Here is a 22342-nt window from a genome sequence, read left to right on the forward strand (position 1 = left end):
TCGTTGATGATATTGACTCGGATTATCATGCCTTGCGATTACGCTGAATGTTTGATGACTAGTCTTATCCCTCGGTGACGACCCCAATGTCCGTCCGGATATTTTTCCCGGGACATTGCCTGTCTTTTTCCCGAGGTACAGACCGCCTGGATGTTTTACCCGGTCGATCATTACATTCATGCATCCATGCATCTAACAAGACCGCATTTACTCTGGTTTTGGTTGTCTATATGTTTTTATACTATTTCTTACCTAATGCGGCGTGTGTAATCTTGAGGAAATTCACACCGAGTTGGCCACTCATCCATCAAATATAAAACCGTACTAGTACAGTGGCTTAAGTGATATGCATGTTCGGACTTGATGAGGAGCAAGGTACGATCACCAGGAATGCATGATTGTATGCTAGAGAATTTGTGTGATCTTGCGGCTGATATTTATATACTTTCTATTATTTCTCATGTATTAGATCATGTAATTCTTGTATTTGTTAATTTTGGAGACATTGGTTTGTATAAGTCATTATGGGCAGCACTTGTATATTCTAAAAGTAATTGAAATTTTCCTTTATGCTACTTGTCCACTCTACGCTCATCTGCTTACTCTGATAAAAGAAAAATATTATACCTGACCATCCTTTAAGGTTAACACTCAGATTGTCCGGGGATACTGCTGGACCTCCAGCATGTGGGAAGAAAGGGAGAGTAGAAGAGAAGAAAAGAAAGGAGAGAAGAAGAAGAAAAGAGAGGGAGAGAGATGGTTGCCGAGTCAAGTGGGGTTGACTTGCTGGACCGAATCAGGCCAAATCCTGGGTCTGGCTGGTTTGGGATGTGTCCATGTTTCTTGTTGGACGTCCCAGCATAGTGGGAAGAAAGGAAAGAAAGAAAAGAAAGGGAGAAAGAAAAGAGAAAGAAGGGAAAAGAATGGTTGGTTGAGCCGAGTCAACTCGGTTGAGACCCAGTTCAGTTGGGCCAAGTTGGGGTTAAGCTGGGCTTGGGTCTAGCCCAGGTGTGGCTGGACATTCCAACAAAAAGAGAAGAGAAAGAAAGGAAGGAGAAGAAGAAAGAGAGAAAGAGAGAGCGAGAGAGAGAGAAGGAGAGCATGAGTTGAGCTGAGTCAACTCGACTCGAACCGAGTCATCTTAGGTGAGATTTTTCACCTCTTTTCATCAATCAAGTTACTTTGGTTATCAATGACATTGTTATTATTCCTATCTGTGATAGCGATTAAGGTCATTTTAATGCTATTGGCTAAAAAACTATAATTAATATTATAATGTAATAATTAGTGATATTGTTATCCAACCATTATTAGATTACTATTTTTTAATTTAGTAATATCATTAATATCGTTATTCCATCAGCTCGGAATTGAATCCAAAAACCTAAACCTAAACCGTAAACATCTAGCCTAGGCCTAAACCCTAAGTAATCTAAACTCTAGGTGAATACCCTAAACATAGATAATGTGTTAAGTTTGGGCTAATTATAGCATTTTATAATTCATGATAAGTCATAATATCTATTATCATGGCTAGATTCATTATTGATATTTATGACTAATAGCATTAGAGAATATTTATCATTTTTCTTATGAAATTAGTATAACACATAATTATTAGTAGTAGTCCTTATTATATTATCATTAGAAAATATTCTGTTGCTATTTACTTGTATTATTTAACAGATTATTAGTTATTATAAGAAGATTAGATAATGTTGGTATATCTAAAGATGAACTTATGAACCACCATTATTCATATTGATGGATTAATACTCCCATCATGAATATTATTTGACTCATTGCATAGTATTAATAGTAATAATAATATTAAAGATAATTTATGATCCAAGAATCTAAGGTTAGGATTAAACCCTAAGATGAAGCCCTAATTCTATATTAAATGTCACTCCCCAAACCTGGAAATCGGATTCATAAGAATCCCGATCGCCGAATCTAGTACTGACAGCCTCCGTAGTACCCCGTTCTCGGCTCCTAGCGTTCATACGCCAGATTCCGATCCTGGGATCCTACAAGGAGGATTATTATTATTATTTTTTGCCAATGTACGTTTAACTTGTAATAAGCATAATCACAAGTATACCCAAACTACAAAGACAACATCATCATCACATATCCATTAATAAAAACATTTGAATACAATACTAAAAGGAAATACATAAATCGAAAATAAGCTTCAGAAGACCGCTGCACGCTCCAAGCCCAACACTGCTGTAACCTATCATCATCTACACGTATCGATCATGCATAAGCTTATAGAAAGCTTAAAGGGTGGTGTAAGTGTGTGCACAAGGTAAGTGCCAAATATTCAATATAATGCCATCATCATTCAATACCAGAAATATTACTAATCCATAAATCGTACATTATCAGAATAAGCAGAAAGACTGACAAGATCATGAATTATCAGAGTAAGCAGAAATACTGACAAAATCATAAATCATAAGATAACAGAGTAAGCAATGTAGAACAACTATGCAAATAAGGAATCATAAAAGCCAAATATCAAATGCTAAGGATGCGATGCAGTATACAATTTCTGATGAGTTCACGAATAGCGTCAGCCGTATCTAGACCATATAAATGCAGAAACACAGTAACCTTAAAAAGTCGTATGCCACGAATGTCATATAATATGCGGTGCGAATGGATTGACCATAATAGAGTGTGAAGTCGGGATGATAGTACGTAGTAACGCAGGCTATGGGGTCCATCACAAGGGACTTCTATCCAAACCAGTCCCATACCTAAATTTAGATACTCAAACTCAATGTGGTAAACTCCTGATCTCAGGTTAGTCGTGCGCCCTAACCGAAATCATGGTCATTGCGAAGGCACACGTAACAAATAGTTACGTACCACCAACTCGAGTGGATAGTGAATGAATAAATGCATGAATGAGTATGCAACTCCTACTTGCTAAATCCACATATCAGTACAGTTCATCTCTGGGATCATCACCGGGGTCTATTACACTCTACACTAGCTTGCCGCCCCTATCCGAGCGCACAACTGGGTAAGTGAAAGAGACCTCACTATCCGCCTGCCAATATCGGGCCCGGCTCGTCAATAGCGGACCCATTCCTCAAGCTGGTCAAACTCAACCTAGACATTGCTCCCTCACTCAGGCGGGTAAGGTCACACCCCTTCCCAACCAACCACGACACAGTGGGAGACGCGGCCTACTGGTATACGGCTCTCATGCGCTCATATATCCACTCGGTCTCGACAATGGGGCATCTCTTGGCCACGGAGGTTTAGAAATTTTTACGCAAGGACATCTATGGCCCCCGTATGCTAGAACCAAACATTTTCGGTGTCCCATTTGGCCTTCCACGATATGCCTGTGGAGGCTACGACCCTGATGTACACAGTAATCATAATGCGAGATGCATGAGTCATACAATCCAGTCATGCATCAATCCTGCGCATACCGCGTGCTCATGTGAGATAACCTCCGTCTATCAGGGAGTCTCATAACAACATGCTCAATGACATATGCAATGATCAACCACATCTCATAACAAACATGCAGATGATGCGTATGAGTATGTATCATGATGCTATGTTATCACATACTCATAACCAGTATCAACAACCGGCATCGACAATCGACCTCGACAATGTGGACATTTAACCAACATTGCCCCCAAGGAATGGCCCACATAGGGCCAAACAGATAATGGTCCCACAGCCTCACACAAAGGCCTGATATACAACACAGTGGGCCTTACTCAAGGGACACATATACACAACAGGCGGGCCCTGCTCATGGGTCTAACATACATCACAATGGGCTCCTTCGCCTGGCCCACAAATGCATCATAGTGGGCCTCATCACCTAGGCCTCAATATACATCACATTGGGCCTTAAATACGGGCCGCATATACATCGCATTGGGCTTCAACAATCGGCCTTGATATTCGGAATCGACACTCGGGATCGGCCTCGATAATCGGTACCGATAATCAACATGTATAAACAAGGCGGGGTCCATAGATGGACAACTAATCAACAATAATATAAAAATTGGCTCTCGACCGTGGTTATATCAATCCGATAGCACGGAGCCATTTGTCTATGGCGAATGGGGCCCACTTATTTGGGTTAACCCACAAAGAGAATGGGCCTAACAAGGCCTAAGGGAAGGTTACAATGAGGACATCTAACCGTCATTGCCCATCAATGTGGATATTCAACCAACATTGCTCCCAAGTAGTGGCCCATGTAGAGTCAAACATAAGGCGGGCCCAAATATCCAATAGGTGGCCTCAAATAGTCATCACAGGTGGGCCTTACACATGCAGCACGTGGGCTTACACATCACGGTGGGTCAATACATTGGGCCGCACCGTTAGCCTAATATGCACATCACGGTGGGTCGCATCATTGGGCCACATCATTGGGCGTCAATCCAACAAGTGGGCCGCATCAATGAGCCGCACTAATGGGCCTTATACACATCAAGTCGGGCCTCGATAACTGGGCTGGAAACATGTCATAATGGGACACGACATATGGGCCAGAAATACGTCGCAATGGGCCTCGACCCATGGGCCGAAAGTACATCTCTATGGGCCTTACCAAATGGGCCATAAATACATCCTGATGGGCCTCAACCATGGGCCTCTAACATATGCATCAATGAGCCGCACTAATGGGGCTCATGCACATTAAGTAGGTTGCATCAATGGGCCGCACAAATACACAATAGGTAGGCCCTGTACATGCAGCAGATGGGCCCCACCAGATGGTTAGTGTGGATATAGAATGCATACATCTAGTGGGTCACACATCCCACGGACGGTGTGAATAAAACATACATCGAGGCTGGCCCTATATGACTGGGACGGTTAGGGCGGAACATATGAGGTGGGCTCTGCTCATGGGTTCCAAATACATTACAATGGGCCTTACCAAATGGGCTTTGAATACGTCTCAATGGGCCCCAACCCATGGGCCCTGATATATATCATAATGGGGTGCCTGCCCTGGATGGCGTGGATAAAAATACATCATGGTGCATCCCATCCAAATAGTTGGACAGTATGGACATAAAAACATATATATCATGTGGGATCCATGTGTATAACGGATGCATCAAGGTGAGTCTCAAACAGATGGACTGCATGGAACGAAATACATATGTCACACGGGTTTCACATCCCACGGCTAGAGATTGGGCGGTGAGGATAAATAAATACATCATGCTGGCCCACATTGCATATGGACGGTATGCTTATTCAACACATATACTAACATATAGTAAGGAGGGCCCCACCATCTAGTAGCTGCTGGACGATGTGAATATGGAGTGCATGCATCAAGATGGGCACCTCGAATGGACCACAAATACATCAAAGTGGGCCCGACAAATGGGCCATAAAATACATCAAAGTGGGCCCGACAAATGGTCATACGTACATCAAATGGGCCATACCAATGAGCCTCATGTATATCAAATGAATCACACCCAAATAAAAGTGGTGATAATGATTTCCACCATTTAAGTTCCTAAGGCCCACCATAACATATGTTTCCTATCCAACATGTTCATAAATTAACGTAATGATAGATGAAGTGGAACAAATATCAGCTTAATAGGAAACTCCCATGGCCCTTAGAAATTTTGAACGGTGGACGTCATTGTCCATTACCTTAAATGGTGGGGTCCACTTGAACTTTAGATCTGACTTATTCTTTAGCTCATGTCATAAAAATGAGTTTTCAAAATGAGTGGACAAATTGGATGCAACACAAGCATCATGGTGGGGGTCCACATGAACTATGGATCTGACTTATTCTTTAGCTCACGCCATGAAATGAGCTTACAAAATGGATGGACATCTTGGACGCAACACATGCATTGTGGTGGAGGTCCACATAAAGGCCCACCATCATGTATATATTATATAATATAATATATATAAAAAATCTATATATAATATATATGATATATACAATATAATATATATACACACACACGTACACACATCAGGCCACACGTGGGGTGATCCCAACGTCGTTGGTGGGGTCCACTAGCCGTCCGGCAGCAGCTAGATGGAATTAATAAAACACAAGCATCATGGTGGTTCCATCGTCCGCCTGGACGGTAGGAATAAAATACGTACATCACTGTGGGTCCCACGTGGGGCCCACCATAATGTTTAAATGCCATCCAATCCGTTTATAAGGTCACGTAGACCCAAATGAAGAGGGAGAACAAATTTCATGTTGATTCAAAACTTCTGGATGCCCAAAAAGGGGGGAGGGTTTTAAAGGCAGACGTTCAATCACACTGTTGCCTGTGACGTGGGCCACCTGAGCTCTAAACACAGTTGATTTTTTTAGGTAGGGCCCACTTCCCTAAGAGGCCTACCACATGCACGGTGTAGATGTTCTATTCACATTACAGTGGGGCCCACGGTTGAGACCCCAGTGTCACGCCTCAAACTCGGAAACCAGGCTCACAAAATTTTCAATCGCCGAATCCGGCGCCGACAGCCTCCGTAGAACCCCATCCTCGGTTCCCAGCGCCCATTCGCCAGGTTCCGATCCTGGGATGCTACGAGGAGGATTTTCAACATCAGTTTGATTTATAATAAGCATAACCAAAGACATAACCCACAAACATACTACCAAAAACTCCATCACATTTCTACTATGATAAAAAACTTTACAAGTACAATGAGCATAAAAGAAAATACAATGATGATGAACAAAACTCCAAAATGATCTGATAAGTGCTCCTGCCTCAGCGCTGCTGCGATCCAACGTCACCTGCACGCAACGGTCGTGCATAAGCTTATAGAAAGCTGAGAGGGTGGTGAAAGTGTATGCTCAAGGTGGTAATACAGTTATGTAGTATCAGAGTGATGCGGAACATGCTGATGAATGCCAAGAATACCATTAACCGTACCAAGGCCATGCGGTGCAAAGAATAATGTTGGCCATACCAAGGCCATGCAATGCGAAATGCAACTCAAGCATACAAATCCTCATCTAAGTCCACATATCGATACAGTTCAAAATTTGAAATATCACCGGGGTCTAGTATACTCCAAGCCAGATTACCGCCCTATCGCGGGCAATAAGGTGAGTGAAAAAGACCTCACTATCCGCCTACCAATATCGGGCTCGGCTTGTCAATAGCGAACTCATTCCTCGAGCTGGTCAGACTCAGCCCAGCATTGCCCCCTACTCTTGGGCGGGTAAGGCCGCACCCCCTTCCAACCGACCACGACACAGCGGAAAGCGCAACTGTCTGGTAATCGGCACTCGGCGCTCATGCACCCACTCGGTCCAGACGTTGGAGCAACCTCTTGGTACCATAAGGGTTTATGGACTTTCACCCAGGGATATCTATAGTACCCCATGTAGAATAAGATTTTCTGTATCCAATCCTGCCAACCACGATCGCCTGTGGAGGCTACGGCCCTGATGTCGCTAGGGCGTACAGTAACCATATCACACAATGGGAATGCATGAAACACACTATCCAGTCATACAACAATCCTGCGCGTATCGTGTGCTCATGTAGGGCAACACCCCCTGTACGGGAGCCTTTAAACAATCTGCCCAAAGGCATATGCTATAATCAGTCATTTCTCATATCAAGTATACGTATGATGCATATGATCATGACTTATGGAACTAAACATGTTATATGGGATGGATAATGTTCATAACGAAGATGGGCCTAGACGGCCTACACATTACACGTACGAGCCTAACAATGGGCCCTGGGGGAAGTCATAATGCGGACATTTAACCAACACTATACTTGCAATGGGGACGTCAAATCGCCATTGCTCCCAAGGCATAGCCCGTCGTAAACATCATTACATAAATCATGTTGGGATTGCACACTGCAATGGACCTTAGGTATATCCCATTGGGCCTTCAATACATCAAATGGGCCGTATCATATGGGTTCATATTCATCAAGTGGGCCACTTCAATGGGCCGCACCAATGGGCCTTATGTACATTGCAATGGGCCATAACCCGCGGGCCTTAGAATGCATCAAATGGGCCTAATCTCATGGGTCTTAGGTATATCAAAGGGACCACACCAATTGGGCCCCATATGTACATCAAATGGGCCTCAACCCATAGGCCCCAATATATCTTAATGGGCCTTAACCCATGGGCCCCTAATACATCAAATGAGCCTCGACCCATGGGCCTTACATATATATCCAAGTAGGCCTCAACCATGTACCACAAGTAAACTGAGATGGGCCTCCCACCACCAGTATATTATATATAATATAATATATAATTTATATATACTTCATACAATATTATATATAATATAATATTTTATATATATATATATACACACACACGTACACACCCACACACGCACCTACACGAACACACCCACCGTCCCCTGGACGGTGGGGTTAGACGGTGGCAGCAAAACACATGCCACTGTGGGCTCCATGTGGGGCCCACCTTAATGTTTACATGTCATCTGATCCGTTGACAAGGTCCTACGGACCCAAATGAACTGGGAGAACAAATCTCAGCGGGATCCAAAACTTCTGTGGCCCAGAAAAGGAGTTCCAAGGGCAGACGTTTATTCCCACTGTTTCATATGGTGTGGGCCACCTGAGCTTTAGATCATGCTGATTTTTGGAGTGGACCCACTTCAGAGAGTGGCCCACCCAATGAACGGCGTGGATGACAGATATACATCATGATGGGGCCCACGGCAAGGGCCGTGGGTTGCAGCTCCTTCGCCGTCTGCCCGGGTGCTGGTGTGCAGGCAGCACCTGCTGCCTTTCTGACACAGCAGCCGACGCTGCTGTGTTTGTATTTTTATTTTTTTTTAATTTCCAGTTTTTCTGTGGTTTTCGTAGGTGGGGTCCACATTTTGAGAATTCACTCCGTCCAATGGCCCTCCATGGCTCAACACAAGCAAAACAAGTCCAATATTGGACATTTTTCGGCGTATAATAATATCAGGGAAGGCTTCAATGGTGAAAACCACCATTTGATATGGTGTGGCCCGCCAGAACCTCGGATTGACTCTGTTTTTCGGTTCAACGCCTGAAATGGGGTTGAGAAGGGAATGGACAGCGTGGATTGAATACATGCATCAAGGTAGGGCCTACATGAATGGACCACCCCATTTGAAAACAAGCTAACACTTTTTTTTTCTTCCAGTGACGTCCAGCGTCCTTGGACGTTGCACATGCATGGAGGCTTTGCTCAAGTGGGCCACCTCATGATGAATGGTGTGTGTACAACACCTAAAAGGTAGGCCCCACTTCTAAATATTTTAGATAAAAATACATACCTCGTGGAGGGTCCATCCAAGTGAGCCACACAACCATATCATAATCTCATAAAGAAAAAGAAATAGAGAGGAAGAGAGAGAGATAGAGAGTGGGACACGCGTGATGGAGGGACCCCGGCACTATGGGCCCTCCTTTCAATGATCTACAACATAAATCAAGTGGGCCATTACATGTGGGCCCATTAAATCGAAATTCAACGGTGGAGATCCCTTCTCCACTAAAATAGACAGTCTAGATGACCCTAAGTATGCAAGGAAAATAAACATCATGATGGGGTCCATGAAGAATGGCCCCATCATGGAATGATCATGATGATCCAAGTGGACCATCGGCCACATCTTAGGGTCCAAAGTGAGATCCAAGCCAATGATCGGTTGGCCTCAATTGGCCCATCTAAAAAAAGATTAAAATTACCCAATCAAAGTACCCCACCGCTTGATCTTCTTACTCCCTTGGCTTCCTTAGCTCCTTGTGCTTCTCTTTGATGAAGGAAGATGAGAAATGAATGGCTAGGATGGGAGATCTAGGGATGGAAAGGTGGGCCTCACATATGCATTTTTCTCTCCATGGAATGGCTTGGACGTGAGGAACTCTTGGGTTGCTTGGATTGAATTTGAAAATGAAGGAGAGAGAGAGTTGTAAAGAGAAAGGGATGGGTGATAGATGTGTGATGTAGTGAGTGATGGGTGTAAGAGCCCCTTTTTTGACTTTTGTGGCAAAAGTTGTATGAAAAGCATGGGTTGTAAGAAGCTTTTTGACTTTTGGGGCTTGCTTGGAAAATGGTGAAAGGTAATGTGTACTTGACATGATGGGATGGATTGATTGATTGATTGAGGTGACATCTCGTAGAGATTCTCTCAGGTTTTGCAACGCGCGGCGTTTTCCTCGCACCGAACGCTGGCCCACATCTCCCGATCAGGGTATCGCTTCGGCGCGCGGGTTGCGGCATCGGAACCGCGGCGACGGTGCGGTCCCTATGGTAAAGGTCTTGGGTTGAGTCGACTCGGGTTGACGGCATGAGAATCAAGGTCGCGCGCAAATACCGGTTAAGGGTCGAAGGTTGCCGAAATTCGACCGGAAAGACCGCGGAAGTCTATGGAACGGTACGGTCTAGGATATGGAGCTTACACCCTGTCCGTCCGTCCACAGCACAGGACGTCCTGCCCGTCCTCAGGAGTGTTAACAGCAGCAGGCGCTGCTGCTGCTCTCTATTTTTTTTTAAATCTGTATTTTCATGGTTTTTCATACATGGGGCCCGCATTAGGTAAATCCACTCCATCCATTACATTCCATGGCTCGAGACAGTCTGAACGAGTCCAAGTTTGGGGTATTTTAAATATATATAAATATTATGGTGGATTTTCAATGGTAGAAAATACTATTTTCTTTGGTATGGCCCGTCGGAAAATCGGATTCATTTCATTTTTTGGTTCAACGCCTAAAATAATCTGGGGAATGAAATGGACAACTTGGATTAAATTAATGTATCAAGGTGGGGCCTGTATGAATGACCCACCCTAAAAGTCTAAAATCTCACCTATGTTATGTATATATATTATATTTATATATTTGGGTTAGCTTGCCAGTGCACACCCATGCCAGTTCACGCCCTCCATGTTAGCCAGCTTCATGTCCAGGGTCCAGGGACGCTGGACGGCATGGATAAACCCAGTATCATGGTGGTCCCACCTGTATGTGGCCCACACTTTATTAAGGTGGGTCTCACATGAATGTGGCCTACCTAATGGGTCTAATAGTGCTTTCTCATCATCCATAAGGTAGAGTTCATAAGACTTGGATGGTTTGGATAAGACATATATCAAAGTGGGGTCCATTCCAAGTGGGCCACACATCACACAAAAATGAAAAAAGAGAGAGAAGTACCCACCTTAGATCTTGGACTCCTTCTTCCACCAATGTGATCTAGAGCTCCAAAGGAACAATATTCAATGGTTGAGATTAATTTTAGAGGGTTGGATTTAGGGGTGGAGAGCTTGTAAAAGGGTTGGAAATGGAGAGCTCTAATGGACGTTGGGAGCTCTCTCTCTTGCTAGGAAATAAGAAAGAAAGAGGGAGGGAGAGAGATAAGAGAGAGAGAGAGTAATAAATACATGTCATAATAAATGTAAGGAAGGGGTTAAGGGTCTAGACTAGCTATAGGTGGCTAGGGGTCTAAACTAGCTATAGGTGACTAGGGGTCTAAACTAGCTATAGGTGACTAGGGGTCTAAACTATCCATAGGTGGGTAGGAAATTATGAGGATGATGATGTCATGCATGCATAGGGTGGCGTGCCATGCCATAGGTGGGTTCCACAAATGCGATCAAGGTTCAAATAAAGCGCGGCCTACATCTTTTGATGTACATCTCAGATTGTCATACGAGACGCGGCATTGGAACCGCAGCGACGATGCGGTCGCAATGACATAGGTCTTAGGTCAAGCCGACTCGAAATTATAGGATGACACTCAAGGTCGCGTGCAAATGCTATCTACGCATCGCAAGTCACCGAAATTCGACCGGGAGGATTGCAAGAGCTCATGGAATGGTACAAGCTAGGATACGAGTCTCACATTAAAACCCTAAAAGTAATCCAAACATTAGGTCGTATAACTCTTGACCATAGACACTTGGTAGAACATTGATCTCATGTGCAAATTTCACGATTCATGCTAGGGTTCGATTCTAAGGGCACACGTGCTTCCTAGCAACGTTAGTGGCGACCCAATGTACAAGGTGATGATTTCTTCCCCTTGAACTTTTCATTTCTCATTAACTTAAGTTATAGTTTTATTTTAATTTATAAATGATATCTCCATTCTATAACCACATGTGTTAATTGTTGGAATTAAGTTGCTACATCACATGCTTAATGTTTACCCTGTATATTTAATTCATGCTATTAGATTACTTGTGAATTGCTTCTGAGATTTAAACTAGTACATTAGTGAAAAATCCCTACTTATAAATGTACACTCATACTTGGGATGTAACTCGATTGACGGTGATTGCAATGGACCTTTGATCTAGAGGTTATTAAGTGGTGGTCTAGATGGATCATTGATGTGAGCCTATAATCCAGGGTTGTTGTGTCAAAGTGGTTTTCAAGGATGGTCTTTTATCGCATGGTTTTAATACTCGCCGTATGTAGCTTATTTTGATATTTGCCCTATATGGCTTGTTTTGATATTGACCCTACGTGACTTTGTTTTGATATTTTCCCTATACGGGTTCGATGTTTTATACTGTGCAACTATGTGATGGTAAGCCCCATATACTGTAATATGATTGGCCGCTAGTGATGGGTTTCCATTAAGCATCCTAAGATGGTAGTCTCATGAGCCGGGGATGGTGGTATAGGACCTATACCCGAGCTGTCGGCCTACGCTGGTGAAAAGCCCCTATAGTGACCTTTGAGCTTTAACTGGCTGTAATTGAACTAATAACGGGTTGGCTAATCATTTATATATGGCACAAACCAGCATCTATTGCTATCATACATGATGTACGTATTTACCTGACTGAATGTTTTTTCCTGGGCATAGACCAACATCTATTGCTATCGTACGTGATGTACATATTTGTCCAACTGGATACTTTTCCAAGTCGATGATTGCTATCGTACGTGACGAGCCCACTAGTGTTTGATGAAATGCTTTAACAAAGTGTTGTATCTTGGACTGCCTTCATATCAGGGTATTCTCGAGATAAGTATTTGAGAGAGGATTGAAAAAACAAATTCTCACAAAAAAAAAAAACTTTATATTATTGGACTGTCATCATATCTTGATCTTATTGTTGCTTGCCAAGTGTTTGATGATCAATTACCTTCAAAGCACACTTACTGATTTGCACTCTAAGAGATTAAAGATGTAATATATGTGTTTGAGCAAATGTCGCACAAGCTCGAACTCGGCTCGAGCTCGCTTGAGTTGTTGATCGAATTGAGTCAAGTTGGCTAGTCAAGCTCAAGGATCAAACCGAGCCGAGTTCAAGATGGGGTTGGTTGTTGGCTGAGCCGCGCCGAGCTGTGCCAAGCTCGACTCAATTCAACTTATGTATAACTCTAATAATTACATGCCCACCATATTTAGGACGTAATTCATCTATAATGGGGCCCATCAAATAAGTGGCTTGGATAAACTAATTATTAGTTGTGGCAATAGGTCAAGCTAAAATTTGCCCTAACCAAACCCTAAAGTCCTCAACCTTAGACTTAACCCAAATTAAGCCCTAATTGGCTACCTTAGTTGAGCCCATGCCCCAGTTGGCTCAAGAGGCCTTAGCCTTAAAACTCACCCTAAAGGGCTGGACTGGGCTAGGCTAGCCTGTAAGTTAAAGATAATTTTTATATATGCCGTCTGCATGATAGGAGTACAGTTGCCAAGTGCATATTTATGAACCACCATACTTTTTAAGGAAATTATTTTTTTTTTCTACAACACACTTGTGCTAAATAAGATTATTCATCAATGAAGTTTAGTTGCCCTAGCTCAACCCTTGGGCCAAGTTTAGGGGCCCAAACCCTAGTCCTTAAGAGCCAGGTCATCGACACTGCCCAACCCATTGCGACCTTTACTAACTAAGAGCCTTACATTAGCTAATACATAATCAACATGGCCATGGGTCATAGTTAAGGGTTGGGTCATCCACATGATCAAGCTTTTATGGGATCCATTATGACGTCCCCATGGCCCATATTCACCATACAACCCAAAAATTAGCCTCCAAAGCTCAAGTGAGCCATATCACATCACAAAGAATAATGTACCATCACACCTCATCAATCATGTAGTGTGGCTCACTTCAATTATGTAATGACTTGATTGTTGGAGCCTGCCTTTACCCCTAGTGGGACCCGAGAGTACCAAAATGTCATCTTAATTCTTGGACTTTGAACATCAATGAAAGTTCCATGGAAGAGACTTCATTTTTATTAAAGAATTCATAGACACCTATTTTTATATAAGAGCACATTACATGAATTGTGAGCTTAGCTTTTAGGGAAGTTGGTGATTCAATCATGTTAGTTTAAAGCCATTTTTGAGCACTTGTATTACAGGAGAAATAAAAACGTAATGATTATTTCTCTAAGCACTAATGAAACATTACTTATAATTTAATTATCTTGTTTAAATGACAAGTGAAAATTTACAATCATCTAGTTTCTTATACCATTGCACTTAAAATATAAAAATTTAGTACTTATATTATAAATATTTATTTAGTTTCTTTATGATTTTATTATTATTATTGTTATTATTATTATTATTATTATCCAAATATCTCAAATAAAATCGGATTGCATACTGGGTAAGTATTAGGTAATTCTATGGGGCCCACACTAGTGTCTATTTTCCATTCTACTTGTTGGTAAGGTAACACAAACATGGATGACAGGAAAACATAAATATTAGCTTGATCTAAAACCTTCGTGTCCTCGTTAAGATTTCAATGGTAGGTGTTCAATTCACACTAGTGGATTCCCACAATGAAATCCTGCGGCCAAAAGCTAGGTGGGCCGGCCCACCATGATGCTGTTGTGAAATCCACCTCGCGCAGGTTATGGGTCCAAATTAACAGTCTTTCGAAGCCACGATCAGGCTGTGGCCCACCAAAGCAGCGGTCCTGATTAGTACATGAGCGAATAGCAGCCCCAACGGCCAAAATGGGAGCAAAACAAACTGAAAATTTTATTGCATCATCTAAAGAGAGTTGCTAGAATACAATCGCCACTTATTACAGTAAAATGATACATCAGGACTATAGCCCTTGATCTGGGGTCATATTCAATGATCTGAACAGTTGATCCGATGAAATGTAACCATGTTTATGTCATCCTTAAAAATAGTCAAGATTGGGAAATCTTGTAGATTTGAATCAATGGGCCGCAAAGCAATGGGCATGGTACTCTAGTATTACAATTGGAGAGTTCCACCATCAGTTATCCATCATTGATTGTAAGTCCCATGTTGAAAACAGTTTGGATCGCCAACATTGACCTCAGATCCAACGGCTACAGTCCCCGACGTATCCTAAACAGTGCATCTCATGAGTTCCGCTAGCAGGTCCGAATTTCCCGTAACTCCGCCACAGGGAAGAGAACCCCTACAGGTGGAAGGCATGTGGGGCCCACTACGATGTTAGTCAATAATCCACTCTGTCCGTCAGTTTCAACGGCTCACGTCAGGTAATTGGGCCTAGAAATTATACAGATCCAAAAATCAAGTGGGGCACACCACATAGTAGCATTGAACGCTCACCGTTGAAGCCTTCATGGGCCACATAAATTTTTGGATAAGGCTAGTATTTTTATTTTCAGTTGATCTCGGTTGTAATAATCTTATTAATGGTATGGATGGATATAAACATCAAAGTGGGCCCCGGAAAGTTTTCAACGGTGAGCATTCAATGATAGTGTTATATGTGGTGTGGCCCACTGGAGTTTTGGATCTACCTCATTTCTGTATTTGTATCCCAAAATGATCTTCTGGAACTGATTGACAGAGTGGATGTCACACGGGATGTCCATTGGGCCCCACATAGCTTCTGCCTACAGGAAAAGGCACGGGTAGCGTTTTCTAGCGTTAAAGAATAACCTTTTCTATCACCATTAATTTTCAAGGAATCGATGATTTTCAAACATGATGCTACTCTGTCCTATTAGCTTGAAGAGATAATTCGACTTAGACAAAATTGGCTGCCAGAATCTTTCAATTGGCATACTCTCCATTTTGAGGTCCGACAAGACAATGGTTTGGATTGAAACCACGGCCTACTAGACATGCTGAAAAAAACCATATGTGCTGTCTAAAGATGTTGGCCTCCTGTCATGTAATAATTTGCAAGGAAAATGACAGGCGGACGGATTTTTGAACGGCATGAGATTTGATTGGTTCAGATGCCACTATCAAAACTGGCTCCACAAAAAGTATATTTAAAAGTTGTTATATTACTTACTTTGACTGGCCATCTCCCAATGGCATATGCCAAATTAAATCCCATCACATCAGTTCAGCTATGTGGTGGGGGAAACGGATGGGCTACTCCCCTTGCCACCAGCCAATGGCTGGTGGTCGGTGCTATGTGGGCCCATCATGATGTATGTGTTTTGTCCATGCTGTCCATTTATTTTTTTCATATCATTTTATGGTATGAGACCAAAAATGAGGTATATACCAATCTCAAGTGGACCACATTATAGGAAACAATGTTGAATGAGTGTCAAAGATTAAAAACCTTTTGGGGGCTATAAAAGTTTTGGATCAAGCTGATCTTTGTTTTTTATCTTCATCTTGGCCTCCATGACCTAATCAACTGATTAGATGTCAAATAAACAGTACAGTGGGCCTTAGGAGGATTTTAATGGTGGATATCCAATCACTATTATTTTCCTATGGTGTGATCCACCTGAAATTTACATCCTTCTCATTTTTGATATTGAACCTTAAAATGATCTGTAAAAATAGATGAACGGAATGGATGAAACCCATACATCATAGTGGGGCCCACAGAGCACTGACCATCAGCCAACGGGCTGGTGGCAGGGGGAGTAGCCAATCCGTTTCCTGTGGTGGGTGGTGTCAAGAGGAAGCAGATTGTGTGGCGTGTCACCACCGATCTCGTGGTGTATTGGTGTCACCAATTTCCTCGATCATGATGTATGCGTTATAACCATGCTGTCTATCCATCTTGCCACATCATTTAGGGTAAGAACTCCAAAAATGATGTTTACATGCCATTCAACCTGTTCACAAGGGCTACACAGGCTTGGATGAAAGGAAAACACGGACACAAATTTCCGCTTCATTTATAACTTTTGTAGCGCAAAAAGTTGTCAATGCTACTGCTTTTTGTCCTTGAAATGAGAGTGGCAAAATAACCAAACGATGGATTTTCTTTTATTGGATCTGCAGGTCTGTGGTTCTTCCATTGATTTTGAGATGTGATAGGCTGCATTGGAAATGGCTAACTGACTCTTGGGCTAAGAAATGAATTCTCTCCCATACATATGTATTGGAGAAATTTACGACTGTGGACCCCACCTTTTATCCACTGGATATTCTTGAAGCAATACAAACTTAACATACGCACTTAGACCTCCTCGTACGGATAACAAATTCTAGGACGAAAATACGCCTCCTTTTCAAGGAAACAGATTGGGTACTCCTACCACCCACCAATGGCGGATCGTCGGTGGTCTATGAGCCCCACCATGATGTATTAGTTTGTTGTTGAGGGTCAAATATTGCATATTAGACCCCAGTTACTACCTGGATCTATAAGCATAATACTGTTTAATGGCTGATTTAATCGTGTTTGTGATGCAGAGTGTACTTACGAGCTTAGACTGAAAAAATGATGATAAAGCATAGATTTAATGCGCTAATGACACCAAGGGCAAGGGACGGACTCCAGGGGACCAAGATCAACGGAATTTTACACCAGGGGTCCGCGAAAATTGAGAAACTGAAGCTCAAGTGGCCTGAAAGTCAGCCAAAATGCAAGATCACTGGGCTCCCATCATCTGTTTGACTCGAAAATTCATACATGGCTTGAGGGCCATAAATTAACCGTACACGTAAAATTTCAGCCATTAGATGATTTTGGAAGTAGCACAACTGTCAGATCAGCCATAAACAGTTGATTCTGGGCCCACCTGATCTCTGGATACGCTTCAGTTTTGGACTCAACGTCTTAAATTAAATGAGGAAGGGGATGGATGGAGCAGATTTTCTGAATACATCTCAGTGGACCCATGCTTGAAGCACGTGTACACAGTGCACGTGGTCCTGCTATGCATCGAATTTCATAAAGTCGGTCAGTACAAGCTGACTGACTCAAATCTTCTTCCTGTGCAAAAACACCAGCGGACGGACCGGGTTTTGATTGTGGGCCACCATCATGGTCCATATGATGAATTTGGACCGTCCATTAGAATCTCAAGGTCCATTTTATCATCGCCTAGGTGACGAAATTTGAAGAGGACAGCTTGATCGGTTTTCAACCGTTCAAACACGGAACGAACGGCAGAAAGAAAAGTTCTGTAGGCCACATCAAATCTGATCCAAATTTGACCATTTCCAAATGGTTTTTGGATATGAATCCGGTGGACGGAGGGGATCTCTCAAACATCAGCTGAAGTGGGCCCCATCAAGAATCAGCGCAGCCCCTGTTTTCGCAGCCGGACGCTGTCCGGTTTTTGCGGCCTGTTGCGCAATCTCGACGATGATCGAATAGCCGATCTGTACCATCCATCGTGTAGGTCTACTGATAACATACCAGGTGACGTTATCCTTTTTAGAAAGAAAGTAAGGGAAGAAAGGGAGGGCAGCGTCGTCTTTTCGGTGTGAAAGTCCTTCCAAGAAGACTGAACATCTTAGATTAGCTTTTTTTGGTCGAAAAGATGAGCCGAAGCAAGTCGGTTTCTAAAGATACAGCACTGGCTGACTGCGTTGCTACGCAAAGAGATGACGCACTTCGCGTCCGACTCCAACTCGATCGATTCTCCAAACCGACAACCAGCCACTGCTTCACGCTACTGATAAAAGAAAAAGAGATTGAATTGGAGGGGATGGAAGGAAGGGGGTCGGCTTGAACGTGAAGACAGGGAGAAAAAGGGAATGCTTTTTCTTATTTTCTTGGCTATTATTTTTTTTCTTTTCTTTCTTTCTCTTATGACTTCTAAGGTTATTAGCCTAATCATGGTCGGCTAAACCTCTTAGCTAGGGCTAAGAGGTGAAGCTTGTAGCGTGATGGGGGACTTTTAGCTGGTGCTTTTTATTGAATTGAATTTGATAATAGTTTGATTTCATGGAATGCTTTCAGTTTTTAATGGTTTGTTGTGACTGAATTACAATAAATCTGCGATGGCTTTGAGTATTTCTTTCTCCTTTTTATGTTTATGACGTCAGGAAGCCCTGTTGATCGCCATCGTCTCATGGGCATGGTTGGATGACGGTACCCTTCCTAACCTTCATACATCAATGATTGGTTGCCAATTAGTTGAATTTTATTGTTTGCTTTGTCTCCTGGGCATGGTTTGGTGATGGAATCCATTCTAATTCATATACCTTTCACCTCTTTAAAACTATATCAGAGGAAGTTCAGTTTAAATTCCATAATTCTTAATGCAGGCATAAGATCTCCCCGATCTCTACAAGTGGATCCTCCGAATCCCTAGTTTCTCTTCCCGAATTGTTTAAATTTTAGATAATTATTCCTTAAATTCTATTCGATTTAGATTTCATCTTAATCTAGTTCTCATTCTACCTAGTTTCAGATTACGTATAGGTTTCAGTCCCTTGGGATTCGACCTCGATCTTACTGAGTTTATTACTACATCACAACCCTATACTTGGGGAGTGAACAAAAGTCGGGGACTGACGGTTGCGATTCTCTGAAATTAATTAGGTTTAGAATTAGTTTAAGATTAGAATTTGATTAACTTTAGTTGTATGCTTTTTGATCTATAGAACTAACTTGTTTTCCTATTTTGTAGGATCCTGACATAAACTTCTAAATTGGTAATCCTTTTCTAATTCCTCTACTTTTTCTATTTTTAGAATTAGGGTTTGAATTTTAGAAATTTTCTAATTCTAGTATTCTCCTATTTGTAGAAAATAGTTTATTTTTAGAAACTTTCCTCTTTTGTTTTTAGAAACTAGGTTAGTTATTTCCTTTTTTAGAAATTAAATTTCTATTTTTATTTTTAGTAACTTTCTAATTTTAACTCTTTTAGAATCTAACTTTGTTTCCTAATTTATTTTTAGAAATTTTCTACTTGTAGAATTTTTGTTTAGAAACTAACTTTCCTATTGTGTAGGCTTTTAAGGTAGAAATTTCTAATTCGGTAAGCTTTCTCTCTACTTTCTATTTTTCAGTTCTCTTTTAGTAATTTACTTTCTAGTTTAGACTTTTCTTCTTTTAGAAACTGACTTGTTTGTTTTCTTTTGCAGGTCTTTAACTTAGGGTCTTCAAGTTGGTAATTTCTTTTCAACTCTCTCACTTAGGAACTCCAATTTGGTAACTTCTTTCCAACCCTCTCTTTCTTTCTAGATTTTCTTTTCCTTTCTTAGGATTAGGTTTCGAATTTGATTGAGGGCTGCGAGTGTTTCATGCCCAAGTGGGCCCGTGACAACACTCGACGTCTCTTGACTAAAGGAGGATTGGTTGAGGGGTTGACTATCCATCGCAGGACTAAACACCACTCGAAATCCCCTGAGTTAATTGAAGTGATGGCTGAGAACCAACCTCTTCTACCTCAACCCAGGGTGAAGGACATTCAGGATAAGAATGAGGTGCATCAAGCACCCCCGCCTCATACTTTACGAGATTATTTACAACCAGTGGGGCTGAGTATGCCCTCATGCATGATTTTTTTCGAAAATACACGACATATGGACATCAAGCCAGGGGTTATCCAACTCTGAAGAACCATATCTACATTTGAAAGAGTTTGATGAGATCATAGCCACTTTATATTTTTAAAATGTGTCTGAGGACACAGTAAGGCTGAAACTCTTTCCCTTTTCCTTGAAGGAGAAGGCTAAGACGTGGTTACATTCACTGCGTCCTAGATCCATTGGCACATGGAATGATATGCAAAGGGAATTTATAAAGAAATTTTTTTCACATCATAAAACGATTACCCTTAGAAAAGCAATCATGAACTTCACCCAAAAGGAGGATGAAACATTTTACCAATGTTGGGAAAGGTTCAAGGATTTGGTCAGTTCATGCCCACAACACGGCTTTGAAACGTGGCGCATTACAAATTTTTTCTACGATGGACTGACATCTTCCATGCGCCAAATGGTCGAGACAATGTGTAATGGAGAATTCATTAATAAAAATGTTGACGAGGTATGGGATTACCTCGATAGTCTTGCTGAAAAAACACAATCATGGGACTATTACCCAAAGTCGAACACCACGTCTAGGCCGACTCAATTAAAGGAGAAAGGTGGATTGTATCTCTTGAAAGAAGAGGATGATCTCAAGTGTAAAGTGACTACGCTCATAAGGAAAGTTGAGGCCATGGAAGGAAAGAAGGATAAGGTTAATGAAAGTGTTTGCGGCATCTGTGATTGCAACATTCATACAACTGAAAATTGCCCTACAATACCCGCCTTTCGAGAAGTGTTGAATGAACAATCCAATGCCGTAAATAATTATCAAAGACCTTTCAATGGACCAACCTCTAATACGTACAATCCTGGTTGGAAAAATCATCCAAACTTTAGTTGGAGAAATGGACAAACTGTTACCCCTCAAGGTTTCTTCAATCAAAATCCAAATCAGGGGAAACCTCAAGAAGAACCAGTTCAAAATTCCATGCAAGAGCTGACCCATGCAATGCGAGACTTTATGCAAAAGATGGATTCACGTATGACGGTTATAGAAAAGGGGATGCTTCCTGCACAACCGCTCCCCAATCCTAAACCGCAATACGAGACAAGTGATCCCAGCTCTTCAAATCAAATGGGGCACGCTAAATCCATCACCACTCTTAGGAGTGGGAAGATCATTGATAAAACCCTTCCAGTTAGGCCCGAAAAGCCTCAAGAACCAGAAGAGGACAACAATAATGGATCTAGTGAGGCCCCACAAAAATTAGAACCGAAACTTCTAGAAAAGCCAGTTGCTCCATTTCCCCAACGGTTGGTCGCACCAAAACCTCTCTCTAACTCTCAGGATATCCTAGAGGTGTTGAAACAAGTGAAAGTCAACATTCCTCTACTTGATGTCGTGAAACAGATACCTTCATATGCCAAATTCCTGAAAGACTTATACACGACCAAACGACGGCAGAGTATTCAAAAGAAGATCTTCTTGACCGAGAAAGTGAGTGTCATCCTAAAGCAAGATGTGCCACAGAAATTCAAAGATCCCGGTAGCCCAACCATATCATGTGTAATCGGGGACCATCGAATTGATCATGCACTTCTTGACTTAGGAGCGAGCGTCAATCTGATTCCCTACTCGGTATACAAACAGTTAGGTTTGGGTGAA

At 42.1% G+C, this 22342-nt stretch overlaps 1 non-coding gene across 1 annotated transcript; it reads right to left on the reverse strand.

Annotated features, from left to right (window-relative positions):
• Positions 1 to 20977: 20977 nt before the first annotated feature.
• Positions 20978 to 21084, reverse strand: LOC131254494 (small nucleolar RNA R71). Its single transcript, XR_009175606.1, has one exon. It is a non-coding gene; the product is annotated as a small nucleolar RNA R71 (small nucleolar RNA).
• Between the last annotated feature and the right edge of the window lie 1258 nt (positions 21085 to 22342).

Source organism: Magnolia sinica, chromosome 8 (assembly GCF_029962835.1).
Source record: "Magnolia sinica isolate HGM2019 chromosome 8, MsV1, whole genome shotgun sequence".
Lineage (NCBI taxonomy): Eukaryota > Viridiplantae > Streptophyta > Magnoliopsida > Magnoliales > Magnoliaceae > Magnolia > Magnolia sinica.